The sequence below is a fragment of the Schistocerca cancellata genome, unplaced genomic scaffold (genome assembly GCF_023864275.1).
Source record: "Schistocerca cancellata isolate TAMUIC-IGC-003103 unplaced genomic scaffold, iqSchCanc2.1 HiC_scaffold_1106, whole genome shotgun sequence".
Taxonomy (NCBI): domain Eukaryota; kingdom Metazoa; phylum Arthropoda; class Insecta; order Orthoptera; family Acrididae; genus Schistocerca; species Schistocerca cancellata.
This window is the reverse complement of record NW_026047105.1, coordinates 6,385,460-6,399,742: the sequence shown is the minus strand read 5'-3', so window position 1 is coordinate 6,399,742 and position 14,283 is coordinate 6,385,460. Positions and strand designations below refer to the sequence as shown.

General features: G+C 45.2%; 1 non-coding gene across 1 annotated transcript; it reads left to right on the top strand.

The window, feature by feature from the left end:
• Positions 1-9,020: 9,020 nt before the first annotated feature.
• On the top strand, positions 9,021-9,093 carry Trnaa-cgc (transfer RNA alanine (anticodon CGC)). The gene has a single exon. It is a non-coding gene; the product is annotated as a tRNA-Ala (tRNA).
• The last annotated feature ends 5,190 nt before the right edge of the window (positions 9,094-14,283 follow it).

Genomic DNA, 14,283 nt, shown 5'->3' with positions numbered 1-14,283 from the left:
AACTGTCACTGACCCCAAAGGCCTGACCTTATCCCCCTCTCCATGCAACCTATAACGTGGTGGGTCTAACTTCCTTCGTCCCACTATATTCTTAGTAGCCACTGACACTTGCGCCCCTGTGTCTAACAAAATCTTAAACTTTTAGGTCATACGAATTATACCACTGAACATTCCACCTCTGCATACGTATTCGTAGCACTGAAATTAAACAGGAGCTCCATTAGCTGGATCTTCGGCCCCCTCTGTCGTTTAGCGCTTGTCAACTTCTCCTTTCTCCATTTCTCCATCCTTCCTCTATTCCTTGGTGACTGCGTATATTGCCTCTGCACATGTACCGTACGACCACACTTATAACATTTTATACCCGTTGCAAATACTGTTTGCCTCTCTCGTAGCGCTGTTGCCACGTCTATTTTCTCACAATCAATTGCCAGAAGAATGGCCGAATACAAATCTTTCTAGTCCCTTCACGAACTTTGCGTGACATACGCGCCGGTAACCCTCTCAAAAATACATAAAATGCCCTTTGTTCGGCCTCCTGCAACAGAACACTATTCGCTTCATCGCTATGACCCAACTCGTAAGTGTACTTATTAATTTCCCTTATCCTGTCCACAAATTTCTCCACCGTCTCCCCCTGTCTCTCCCTAAAGTACCGAGCGCTGTTCTGTTTCTTGTACCTTTGTAAAAGCCCTCCCTTTAACTGCTTAAACCGTCCTGCCTTCCTTAAGGCCTCAGAACACCTTACACACGTTTTCGCTTCACCCGTTAGTCTAATCTTAGCTACAACTGCTCATCGGACCAACCATTCATCACAGCTGAAATTTCCAAGTCGTACACAAATGAACGCACATCCTCAGATGTCTTGCCAGAGAACGGAATAATCAAACTTGTGGCCGCTGGCTTAATCTCCTGCTCCCTAGGCAACGACGACTGATCAGATGCCGTTTCCCGTTCACTTCTAGATGTTAATTCGTTTCTCAACCGCGTATTGTCCGCTGTCAGTTGCGCTACTTTTTCCAACAAAACCCGCATCGCCTCTGGTTCAGAAAAACCTGGCGTCCTTGACTCTGCCATTGCGTTGCTTTCGTTCTCAGTTAGTCGTTTTGTTTCGGTACTAAGTACGAGAATAATCTGATTTCCTACAACTCCGTATCATACTGAGTAACATCATAAACGAATACAAAGTAATCAAATGCCATGAAAAACAACATATTGCTGTCCCAAATACACTAACACTTACTCTGACAACAAAAAATACTATGCCCACGCAAGCTTATAAAATGTGGCTTCTGCCAAGCCATACACAAAACACCAACAATAAAGAAAACGTTCAACACTCAAAAGAACAATTTTTGAAAGCGCTCACCACACCTTGCGACTGTACTGCAGGCGGTGGGCTCGAAGTTCGCGTACTGGACAGTCGACGTCCGCTGCTCTGACACCAAATGTAGTTATATCCGACGCTAAATGCGGAGAAGTGACATCAGATGGATGGGTGCCAGGACGTGCCGTATTAAAACTCGTCCGAGCTTTTAAAATGTTTTATTCGTTTCCACTACAGAGCTTCGTTCACCTCGGTCTACGTCACAGGCCTCGCATTGCTGAGGTAGCACCTCAGCGGCTTGTGCAACGCACTGTGTCGAGCCGGCCTTGAACGCCAGCTGCAGAGTTCCAATTACGACAGGATGGCTGCACTAGCAGCCGACTCAGCGTACACCCTCCCCGTTGACTCCGCACTGCTCCGCCGGCAGCCGTAGGCTGGCCGCGCTGATTCTTCTTCCTCGACTGGCGTAGCTGGAAATGCGGTGGCAATGACCTCTCCCGTTCCTGCGTATGAACCTGCGGCTCTCGTCTCGGGAGTTTCGAGCATGTGTCGGGGAACGAAACGAGTGAGCTGAAGAATGGCCCACGCTGCATGGCTGCGGACCCCCCCCCCCCTCCCCAATCTGCCTCAGAGGGTCGAACCAGTGACCCGCTGTGGACTGGGATGCTGGTAGCTCGGCAGTGTGACACGCACCGCCGTCCAGGAGAGCTGCCGCACTTGAATGAATCTCTTTAGAAAACCACACCTACTTATACTAAGCTTCGTGGCTCTGCTTCGCTAACGCATCGCTCCGAGTCACGTACGCAGCACTCTGGTTGCGCCAGTGGGCCCCTCGTGCCTATAGCTTGCGACATGCGAACCGTTGCGTTTTTTCAGCAGTTGGACGGCCCCTGTAGTCTCCATTCCATTTCGCAACCGCTGGTCAGCGTAATTTACTGCAATCCTTTTTTTTTTTTTAATAGAGGTGGAGCCGCGCCACGCCCACACCGGCATGATGGCCAACACAAAACGTCTACTGCCATCTCTGCATAAGGGTTAGTATTCACTAAAGTGAGGTGTCGCAGGATGTGGGTACGGTCGAAATCTGACGAAGGGTAGCGGTTCGAAGGGCAGAGGAAAAAAAAGTGGCAAGGCAAGAGCCAAGGGGAAAAAAACTCTGCGAAAGTTAGGTCGGGTGGTAAGAGCAGTAGCGGTTGTCTTGCTGCCTGCGATAGGTTGTACAAGGATAGGCTTTGTTAGTTGTGGGTATCATGCATGTCGATACCTTGACGTTGTGCGTCTGAGCTGCTCGGCGGCTGGCGCTGGGTGCTGGTACAGAGTCCTCGTTCAGCGTCAGCTACCTGCAACAGTTAGGTTTGTTATCGATCTTGTGTCCGATAGGTCATATACCGGAGGCACAGTGTGAGGGAATGTTGGCAGATTGTTTGTGCGTCTGTGGGCGGGCTCGTCGGTGTCCCTGCTATGGCCTGTTGGTCGGCTCTAATAGCAGCTGGTAGTCGCCAGTCAATGCTGCTGATATGCAGGGGCTTACCGACGTTTGTCACTGTTTGCGTATGTTAGTTTACCATAGGTGGCTATGCCCTAGCTAGCAGTGTCTTTGGCAGCTTGTGTTTCCAACTGTGGTTGTGATCGTAGTTTCCCAGAGTGAGGATGAAAGGATTGTTCGAGTGTCTCGAGTTCCTGTATAGTAGTGTGGCGTGTTTTTGAATACTTCCTTGAGGGTATCAAGGCGGTATTCATGGTGAAGATCCACGGTGCGTTTGTAGCGTGGAGCGTTGCTAATGATTCGTAGCGTCTTGTTCTGTATGATCTGCAGGCGGCGCAGTCGTGTAGGAGCTGCATATCCCCAGACGGGAGCTGCGTACGTCATCAGACGTCTAATCAGTGTCATGTATATGGACCTCGACACCCTCCTATTCAGTGCGCTTCCCCTGCTCAGCACTGGGGTAGGCAATCCAGCCCACACCCAGCTGTAACTTGTGAGCTCCGAAATACTGCACCAAATCTAACTTCCCTATCTTAAAATGTGGTGCTGGTACACTATACTCGTGCACGTCCATCGCTCGATACAATTTTAAGCGAGACTCGTCCGACCAGGCAACATGTTTCGAGCGATTAACAGTCCAGGCCCAGGTAAGGCGTAAAACGTTGCGTCGTGCAGTCATCAAATACACCCATGTCGATGATGTTTCGTTGAATGGTTCGCACGCTGGCTCTTGTTATTTCCCATAGTTCTGCACTTAATAAACCACTATTTCAGAATTCTCTCGCAATTGCTTCTGCACAACATGTTATCGAGATGACAGTGAGTAAACACCGCCTGAGTTTTGGCGAAAGACGCAGATTTCGAAATAGTACCTACAGAAATGTGTTATTTTACCCAAAATCCCTCAGTCGTGACTTCTCTGAAAGTTACAAATGCTCAACAAACCAGGCGAAAATATATCGCTGCAACTTCGGCGGCATTCTTTTTTGATTATAACCAAAGAAGAGTTGAAAAATGTTTCTGAATGGTCACCATCCAATTGTAGGCGTGTAGGAGCTCCGCTTAATATTTACCAAAAATGTGAGTATAGGCTTCAGATTAGAGCGACATTCCCCTACAGCGCTCTCAGCGACCCCCCCCCCCCCCCCACTCACTACTATTCTCCTCACGATTCTCCAGTCGACCGCTGCATTTTGAGTGCACTATTCTTCGATGAGTTAGAGATGCACAAGTCTCAACTCGCTAACATGTTGTGCCGACGTAATTGCGAGAGAAATCTGAAACAGTGGTTTATTAATTTTGTTATGCCCCAAACTGAAGAAAAATAAGATCAGCATCTTATGAAAATTTACATCCTCGGTACAATATAAACGTTTACTGACTCCACTTACGTTGTTCCAAATCCTTTAGCATTTCTTGTTTTACTTGCTGTCGACAGCCCTTAAATATTACATTCTTTCATCGGAAAATTCTGTAGTTAGTGTAATAAAACTGTAAATAATGAACTTTGGCATAATAACATTGCAGGAAAATGCCATCCTCTTTGTGTGCTGTCATTTGCCATAGTGATATTTCGATATTTCAAACCGTTTATGAAATGTGACACAGCTGTACCATACTGCTGTACCACTGTACCATACCGTGCTGCGGTCGAGTGTGATGTTGTTCGAAGTTGTGGCAGAGAGTGAAACACTTCCCAGGGGCCTAAGGGGAGGGCTTGCGCAGTTCGTCTGACGAACACTTTTTGTGTGCTGCCTGTAGCTGACTAAGAACCTGACCAAGATGCAGCCGCTAGCTCTGTTTCAAAGAAAGCCTTTTAGCCAGCATTTACAGGGGGTGGAACTATTAAGGGTTGGGATCTCCAAATGCTAGGCACGTAATGGAGCCTTTCAGAGATATGGCTGCCCAGAAGGTAAGGAATCCAGTGTGCACTCTGTGAGCATACCAGGAGGAGTCATTCCATATGTGGAAAGACTGCTTCAGATGAAGCCAACTGCAGATGATGGTTGATGCAATGTGTGTAGATTTGGATTGGAAGAGATTCTGCCTGGGCTCAGGTGGTTAGCTGAACTAGTACAGACTAACGATCTTGCTTGTGACATGAAGGCGAAGATCACCCTCTGTAACATCATTAACATAACCGACTCTGATACAGATCCAACCGTTAGATGTGAATCACAGGCTCAGTCTGTTCAACTGCAACGTTGCAGGCTTCAGACTTCTCGACATATGCCATAGAATGATGGGTTACCCGGCTCCACTTGATAGGTCCGGTGTACACAGTAGTAGGGTAATGGCGGTGTCATGCCACATAGTGGTTGCATACATTCAGGACTAATGATGAGGCCATGCCTTAACCTATTGTTCTGCGTCATGTGACCACTTAAACTGTTGTTCTTGTAAACCACATTATATCAGACTGATATCAGATTAATTAAGCAGATAAATTAAATTTATCAAATAATTACTCCCACCCTGCTGATGACATCATGGGTTTTCCCCAGTTGGCATATGGGTCCCTTCCCCCACTCGTCCAGAAAATCTGAACCCTTCACCGAGCCTGTCCAATATTCCCCTCCTTCTCACCTCTCCCCACCTCCCAGAAAAAATGGTGGGCTGGGAGGATCAATATGGTATTTATTTAAACAATTTCACCCCGTTGTACGTTTATTGATTCAAACAATTAGGAACAATTTCACGCTGTTTATATATTTATTCATTTAAACAATTTGAGGAATGGGTTTCACACTCACTATAGAGTGTTGTTGGAATGTCTTTGTGTACTCAACAGAAATGTCTCATCAAATTGATTGTGGTACGTGCAATATTATTTATTTGAACAATTTGTAGGATACAAGTCAGAGTGTAGAATATTTAAACAACTTGCAGCGTTTTATCCCAGTTGTGCAAGAAACACCGCCAACATAAAACACTCACCTCACGTAATTATATTTTGGTCACTTTATTCTGCCTTGTGCTGCATCTGGGGCATAAACCTGGGAGCACCATGCCTCCCTCGTAGTAGCAGCATTACCAGTAGAACTGAGCGGCGTGTGTGCACACCGAAACTGCTGTCGGGCATGCTGGAATCATCTGTTGGACTCAAACCAGCACAGCAGCCGCCAGACTTAGCTAATTTCCTGAACAAAAATAACAGTTGATACCAGACTCAGTCCCTGCATCGCTCTCTCTCTCTCTCTCTCTCTCTCTCTCTCTCTCTCCCTCCCCCACTCACTAGGTCTCAAGTGGCTAATTCCTCCTTCTGTGTGAACCAATGTGTGCAAACACACAGCCCAAAATGCCCCCTCCCCCACCCTCTCAATCCCTTATACAGAACTGTGCTGGTAGTCAGTATATCCCTATGTTCTCTCGCTTCCAGTGTTATGGAAACTTGTAGCAGGTGGAACAAGGGCATTCCAAAAGGACTAGGCAGCATCAATATGTGCCACTAGAAACCGCATGTACCCCTCCTTTTTCCAGAACAAAATAGTGGGTACTTGGGAAACCCAGGCATTTCTGAAAATGCTGGGCTGTGAATGTCTTGGAAGTAGGTCTCATACTTTATCAAATTGATTGGCTAATTGATTAAATCGACATCCTCTGTGTAGGGTAGCTTCCCTTAAAGATAACCATCTTACTGTATGAAATCTAATATTCAGTGTCAATATTCTAGCTTTTAGAATCTCTTTACAATTCGACTCAGCTGACAAGACGAAAATTTGATAGTTGTAACCGGAGTAAATGAATGTTGTTGGTTTCCATCAGAAAACAGTGGGGATTTCCTGTTCTATTTGCGGTATCTCTTATGTTAGAAACGTTATTTATCTTCAGTAAAGGACGTCATTACGCGTACATACAAGTAGTGTATTAAGTCAAAAGTTGACGGCATAAACATTTGAAACCGTACATCCCAGTGGTATTTGTTGAATTATACTGTGATGGCGATGTCCCGTAATTAATATGATAAAGTTGCGATATTCAGATTTAATACCGGTGAGTTGACAAATAAATACATACCCTCTAGTGCAAGGATTAAGAGCACGTTTAGATAAACAGGTACCTTGTAGGTGCTGCAGTGGAGTCACTGTTTTACGTCACCAGTAAATTATGACTGTGCATATCCGAAAACCACAATCATTGACTTCCAAACAGTACAGTATTTTTGGATCCGTAAATTTTTTCATAATAATTTAATAAAAGTGGCAGTGACTAAGGGTACGCAAGCCGAAATCAATGCAGTGGATGGCCTTTGCTGCACACAGACGTACCACTCACTTTGATAAGGGTGGATGCCTGCAGTAGCAAAATGTTTCGAAACTAGTATCACCGGCCGAAATCACGCGGTAAGACATTAATGGATTAATGGAAAATCTTTTAAACCGACAGCGTCTGTCGATACTGACTTTTGACTAGCAACTACTGTACTGTGTCGTCAGCAGGGGGTACAACTTACAGGGATTTTTCAGCTTCTTCTTATGAGCTCAGTTTATTTGCTCGTGCGTTGATTTTTCAGAGTTTTGCAGTCAGAGGGGATGGGGGAGGGCATAGATGTGGGAGGGGAGAGAGAGAGAGCGAGAGAGAGAGATAACGCGATGACATATGACACACAGTTCCGCGAAGCAAATGAGGCGAATCTGCTATAATGGCAGTGGATGTCTGTCTGCCGCAGACAGCTCTGACATACTCGGCCGAGGTCACGCCAGGGCCAGGAGCTTCTGCCTGTCGACACGAAAAACCGTGATTTAGTTAACGATTCGAACTCAGTCTTCTGTATTTCACTAAGAAACCAGTGACAGAATTTTGTGAACAAAATTTTTGCCACTCTAGTGAATATTAAATTTTTAATATTTCTGATATTCATTTATTTCAAACCATGGCGATTTCAGTTTTACAGCTATTATCTAACTCAAAGGAGAAACATCGAAAAATATCAGTCGTGCCTGACCGACATGTCACCGTCGAAATGTAACAACACGCATTGCTCAAATGGTTCAAATAGCTCTGAGCACTATCGGACTTAACTTCTGAGGTCATCAGCCCCCTATAAGTTAGAACTACTTAAACCTAACTAACCTAAGAACGTCACACACATCCACACCCGAGGCAGGATTCGAACCTGCGACCGCAGCAGTCGCGCGGTTCCAGACTGTAGCGCCTAGAACCGCTCGGCCACTTCAGCCGGCAACACTCATTACTGCGCTTAACCTAGGAACGAGACAGATAAGCATATTAACAAATCTGTGGAAACGAATGAAAGAGTGAGAGCATGTTGCCAGAGATATCCTTATCAGACACAGAAAGGTGGACGTCACGTGGCCTAAGGTCAGCGTCTGGCCCGGCAACAAGAGGCAGTAGAAGGATCGGGAAAAGACAGGGTGTGCTAATCAGCGAACAGTTACGCATGACTTCACACGCCGATTAGTCATCGAGAATCTGGAAGAAGGATGAAGTGCGCGCCGTGCCGGATTAGCCGAGCGGTATCAGGCGCTGCAGTCATGGACTATGCGGCTGGTCCCGGCGGAGATTCGAGTCCTCCCTCGGGCATGGGTGTGTGTGTTTGTCCTTAGGGTAATTGAGGTTAAGTAGTGTGTAGGCTTAGAGACGGATGACCTTAACAGTTAAGTTCCATTAGATTTCACACACATTTGAACATTTTTGAATAAGTGCGATAAGGGTACCGCAGGACTTTGGTATTGCCCACAGCGTTGTTTCTCCAGCATTGGGGGCGTTCAGCTCCACTGGCACTGCTGCCCGAAGGAGAAGAGGTGGTCGACAATGGTCAACTTCTGTACCACATGACCGCCAGATTGTGACAAAGTGAGGACGGGCCCATGTCCAAATGCGGGCGTAATTGCAGCCATGTGCATCAGGACGTAAAGGCGCACTCTCCACAGTGGCACGCCGACTGCACGGCGATGCTGACTTTCCCCAGCGACCAGTGCGGTGGGTTCTGATGACTCCCGCACATGGGAGGCACCGTTTACAATGCTCCCAAGAGGATATTGACTGGACCAACGAAGAGTAGGACAGAACGCTCTTCTCGGATGAGAGTTGGTTAATATTGAGTAGTTTGTAGACGCGCCTCCATACAACGAGAGATAGTAACACATAATATAACTAAGAAACTTCTCGAACATAATCATTTTGATGGTCGAGATATTACGGTGTGGGAGGTATAATTCTGCATGGGCGTACTGACTTGCACCGAGCGAGGTGGCGCAGTGGTTAGCGCACTGGACTCGCATTCGGGAGGACGACGGTTCAATCCCGTCTCCAGCCATCCTGATTTAGGTTTTCCGTGATTTTCCTACATCGTTTCAGGCAAATGCAGGGATGGTTCCTTTGAAAGGGCACGGCCGATTTCCTTCCCAATCCTTCCCTAACCCGAGCTTGCGCTCCGTCTCTAATGACCTCGTTGTCGACGGGACGTTAAACACTAACCACCACCACCACCGTACTGACTTGCAAATCTTTGATTACGGTACACTCGCTACTAGCCGTTACTGTAGCATTGTACTTACTTCCCATATGTATTGTTTCAGGGGTGCACTGGGGCCTGATTTCATTTTTATAGATAACCCTGCGCAACCGCATCGAACACTGCAGGTGGAGGATATTCGAAAGGACTAGGCTGCTCCTTACCCCGATTTAAATGCCGTCAGGCACGTGTGAGATTTCGCGGACACATACCGTACCACGTCCACATGAACAAATGACCATCCAATATTGCTCAGCTGCACTGGTAGAGGAATGGAACACCCTATCACAAAAACTCCTTACCAACCTTGTTAGAGCATGGAATCGTGCTGGAGAGCATGCTCTGTCGTCCGTAGTTATCTCACTATTATTCAAATGGTTCAAACGGCTCTGAGCACTATGGGACTTAACTACTGAGGTCATCAGTCCCCTAGAATTTAGAACTACTAACCTAAGGGCATCACTACTAACCTAAGAACATCACACAAATCCATGCCCGAGGCAGGATTCGAACCTGCGACCGTAGTGCTCGGCCACTCTGGCCGGCTCACTATTATCAACCATGTCCTGTCTTATACAATATCCACGGGGCGACTGTACCACTATTAATGTAAATGAAAATGTAAATGTTTTGCACTTGTTATTTGTTGCTCTTTAGCCTGCACGTGAGACTGCCCCATTTATAAATTAATATAAAGAAGAACTGGATTTTACGATTCGGTTTCTGTACTGTCAAGAAGCCAAAGAGACGCATTTTGTCATAATTGCTTTTGATAATTATTCACAAAAGTTCAATAATTTCATATGCCTTCAGCATTACGCCACGGAAAAAATTTATGTCCAAGCCGCATACCACTTTTAATTTTTTTTTATTAGCCTTGGTAAGCCAAATAAAGCAACGATCGTGCGAGATCTTTAAATGAAAGAAAACCGAACAGTTCCTGAAGTTAACTAACATTTGAATTTCGGTATAACCTGAAATAATTTGACTTTAGTCGGCGTCTGTTTTTTTAAAAATGTTTACATTGTAGCTAACCAATCAAAATCAAAAGTTCAAATTGCTCGCAAATAAAGGCGCGAATTTTTCTGAAATTCTATCCCGTTCACTTTCGTTGATTAATATGAGATCACACGCTGGCTAAGTCGCCGAAATATTCCTATGCATTCCCTGCCAACACGCACGAAAACATAAAAGTTTGCTATTTCGTACTAAAAACTTTCCGGACGCTACTGAAACTTGACCTTTTCGCTGTTCGTACATACTTGTTTATTGATCAGGCTCTGACAAACGAAGACAGACTGTCCAGTGACCAAACGAACACCAGCATCATGATCGCCTTTTGTTTAAGCATTCCCGTTGACATTAGCCAGATCCGTATCATTCGGTGTTTTGTACAGACATTTCAACTATTAATTTTATTTAGATTGTAAAATCAGTCTTAGTGGTCAGCAGTCATTCGATTACACTTGTGCATGACACTTCATGCCATCGTCACAGACATGATCCACGTACATCGGATCACTGAGACTCCCTTGAGTAACGAATCTGTTTCAAAGTAGCTAGAAAACTTAAGGTTTATCCCATTCAACAACGGGTATACTCCTCTCATCATTAACCATCCATTGAGATAAAAAATATTTCAGCATGTGGAAGCAGATGTTCCTGATTTTTCATTTCCAGATTGTAAATTTATTAAAATACGTAGCCGGCCGCGGTGGTCTAGCGGTTCTGGCGCTGCAGTCCGGAACCGCGGGACTGCTACGGTCGCAGGTTCGAATCCTGTCTCAGGGAATGGGTGTGTGTGATGTCCTTAGGTTAGTTAGGTTTAAGTAGTTCTGAGTTCTAGGGGACTTATGACCTAAGATGTTGAGTCCCATAGTGCTCAGAGCCATTAAAATACGTATTTTGGTAGCTTACCCTACAATGTATCGAGATTTTTCTGGGGATAGAACATAAAAATGGTATTTACCACAAGTATTAAGATCCATTACCACTAAATTCCTAATCAACGCCCACGCAAAGATTAACAAGCAGCTTGCCGACTTTATAAACTTAAATGCTTTAATGCCCGAACTACGTAACTGCACCCATGTCAGACGGGCAGGACCTTTTAAACAAGATTCGCTAGCACCTACTGACAAAAAAGGCGTAGGTACAAAATGGGCCTACCTTAGCTGAACATCTTAAAGCCAGTACCCATTCACCACCCACACCTGCTAACCTCGAGGTCCTACAACTCTTAGAAGAGACTGAAATTGCGTGCCTGCAAAAAGATGATTTACTCAGCGGTCAACTGGCCACCTAAAATCAAGGGTTATAGTCAAATGTTTTCCTTTTTCAATAAGTTGTAGCTCGTTCTCTTTCACACTTTAAGCTTTATGAACGTTAAATTTCAATCGTTATCTTTATTAAGATCAGTTTTAAATGCCTACACTATTTATTTCGTATATATAAAACCTTACACTTGTTCTCCACCATCCCTAGTCTAGTCTTTACCATCGCCTGATCCGATTCTTTCGAATATCCATACTTTATTTTAGCATTTTTTAAACTTTTTATTGCATATAGTTTGACTACACCCTCTTTCTATTTGAATTTTTTCCGTACCACAATATTAATCTTATTGTCAGGGCATTCATCTTTTTACAACTTCCTGTATCTGTTAGGCAACTTAGATGTTTTGTTTAGATTTGATACAGACACGAATTTTACATATTTAGTTTCCCCAGTTTTATGATATTTGGATTTGCGACAGTCTGGCTATGTTGCTTTTTAACTATGCTATTCACGCCACACTGTGAAGCGCTCTGTACTCTCTTGTGCGATAACAAACGTCACAATCAACGAGTCGGCTACCAGAGTGGAAGAAGCAGCTTATATTCAAGTATGTATGATCGTATTCTCTACTGCCGTGACTGCTTTTGTTATCGTACGTGCGATAATGCCATCTCACTCATATTTCATACACACGCGTTTCGTTCTGTTGTTTCGTCGCCCAAGTGACTTCAATTTATTCTTCATTTCCTGTACATTCCGTTTTTGTGTTCCTGCCGATATGCATGTGGTGTTAATATTAATTTTAACGTGACGTATGCTCCTATCAATAATTTTGTGTCCCAAATCGTATACTTTATCTCTTCTCCGTACTTACGATGTTTTACCGTCTTGGTAGTATGGGATGGGAACATTTCACTTATTTATAGCTTTGTCCTCCCTGTATACTTCCTGTTTATCTAACGAAGCCGTACCCAGGCGAAATGTGTTACAAATTAATTACAAATCTGCAACCTACAACTGTTTCTGTAATCAACTTACAAGTTTGCTGTACCAATACAGCACCATGGAACTGAATAGATTCTGCAGTTAATTGTACATCATACGTACATTTGATAGTCAAAAAGATGACGTCCTTGGTTTAATTTTAAGTTCATTAGTTTGTCCAATGTTCAATATTTTGTACATGTTAGCTGTTTCGTGGTTAATAAGCCAAAACAAATAAAACTGAGTACATTTATACATAAATATGAAAGTTTCTTTTGGTATGCCACCGCTACCTACATTGTATTGTATTGTATTCTGCAGAAAATTCTCATTTTTATTCAGGGAATGGATATGTTTTTCAAAATACAGAGACGGAAAGAAATCACAAGACCAAAAAGTAATTAATGTATAGTAACGAAAATTTGGGAGTATTTTTTTTTTTTTGTAACGTACTCTCCTGGAAATGGAAAAAAGAACACATTGACACCGGTGTGTCAGACCCACCATACTTGCTCCGGACACTGCGAGAGGGCTGTACAAGCAATGATCACACGCACGGCACAGCGGACACACCAGGAACCGCGGTGTTGGCCGTCGAATGGCGCTAGCTGCGCAGCATTTGTGCACCGCCGCCGTCAGTGTCAGCCAGTTTGCCGTGGCATACGGAGCTCCATCGCAGTCTTTAACACTGGTAGCATGCCGCGACAGCGTGGACGTGAACCGTATGTGCAGTTGACGGACTTTGAGCGAGGGCGTATAGTGGGCATGCGGGAGGAAGGGTTAGGCCGTCTTCCGCTCACGCCCCAACATCGTGCAGCCCGCCTCCAGTGGTGTCGCGACAGGCGTGAATGGAGGGACGAATGAAGACGTGTCGTCTTCAGCGATGAGAGTCGCTTCTGCCTTGGTGCCAATGATGGTCGTATGCGTGTTTGGCGCCGTGCAGGTGAGCGCCACAATCAGGACTGCATACGACCGAGGCACACAGGGCCAACACCCGGCATCATGGTGTGGGGAGCGATCTCCTACACTGGCCGTACACCACTGGTGATCGTCGAGGGGACACTGAATAGTGCACGGTACATCCAAACCGTCATCGAACCCATCGTTCTACCATTCCTAGACCGGCAAGTGAACTTGCTGTTCCAATAGGACAATGCACGTCCGCATGTATCCCGTGCCACCCAACGTGCTCTAGAAGGTGTAAGTCAACTACCCTGGCCAGCAAGATCTCCGGATCTGTCCCCCATTGAGCATGTTTGGGACTGGATGAAGCGTCGTCTCACGCGGTCTGCACGTCCAGCACGAACGCTGGTCCAACTGAGGCGCCAGGTGGAAATGGCATGGCAAGCCGTTCCACAGGACTACATCCAGCATCTCTACGATCGTCTCCATGGGAGAATAGCAGCCTGCATTGCTGCGAAAGGTGGATATACACTGTACTAGTGCCGACATTGTGCATGCTCTGTTGCCTGTGTCTATGTGCCTGTGGTTCTGTCAGTGTGATCATGTGATGTATCTGACCCCAGGAATGTGTCAATAAAGTTTCCCCTTCCTGGGACAATGAATTCACGGTGTTCTTATTTCAATTTCCAGGAGTGTATTTATATGATTAATATTGCAAGATCGCAGTTTCGATAATGTAAGCATGAGATAAGCCATTGCAAATGTGAACTGCTGGTACATTTATAACCGGTGTAATCGCCAGAATGTTGAAAGCAACAATACGAACGT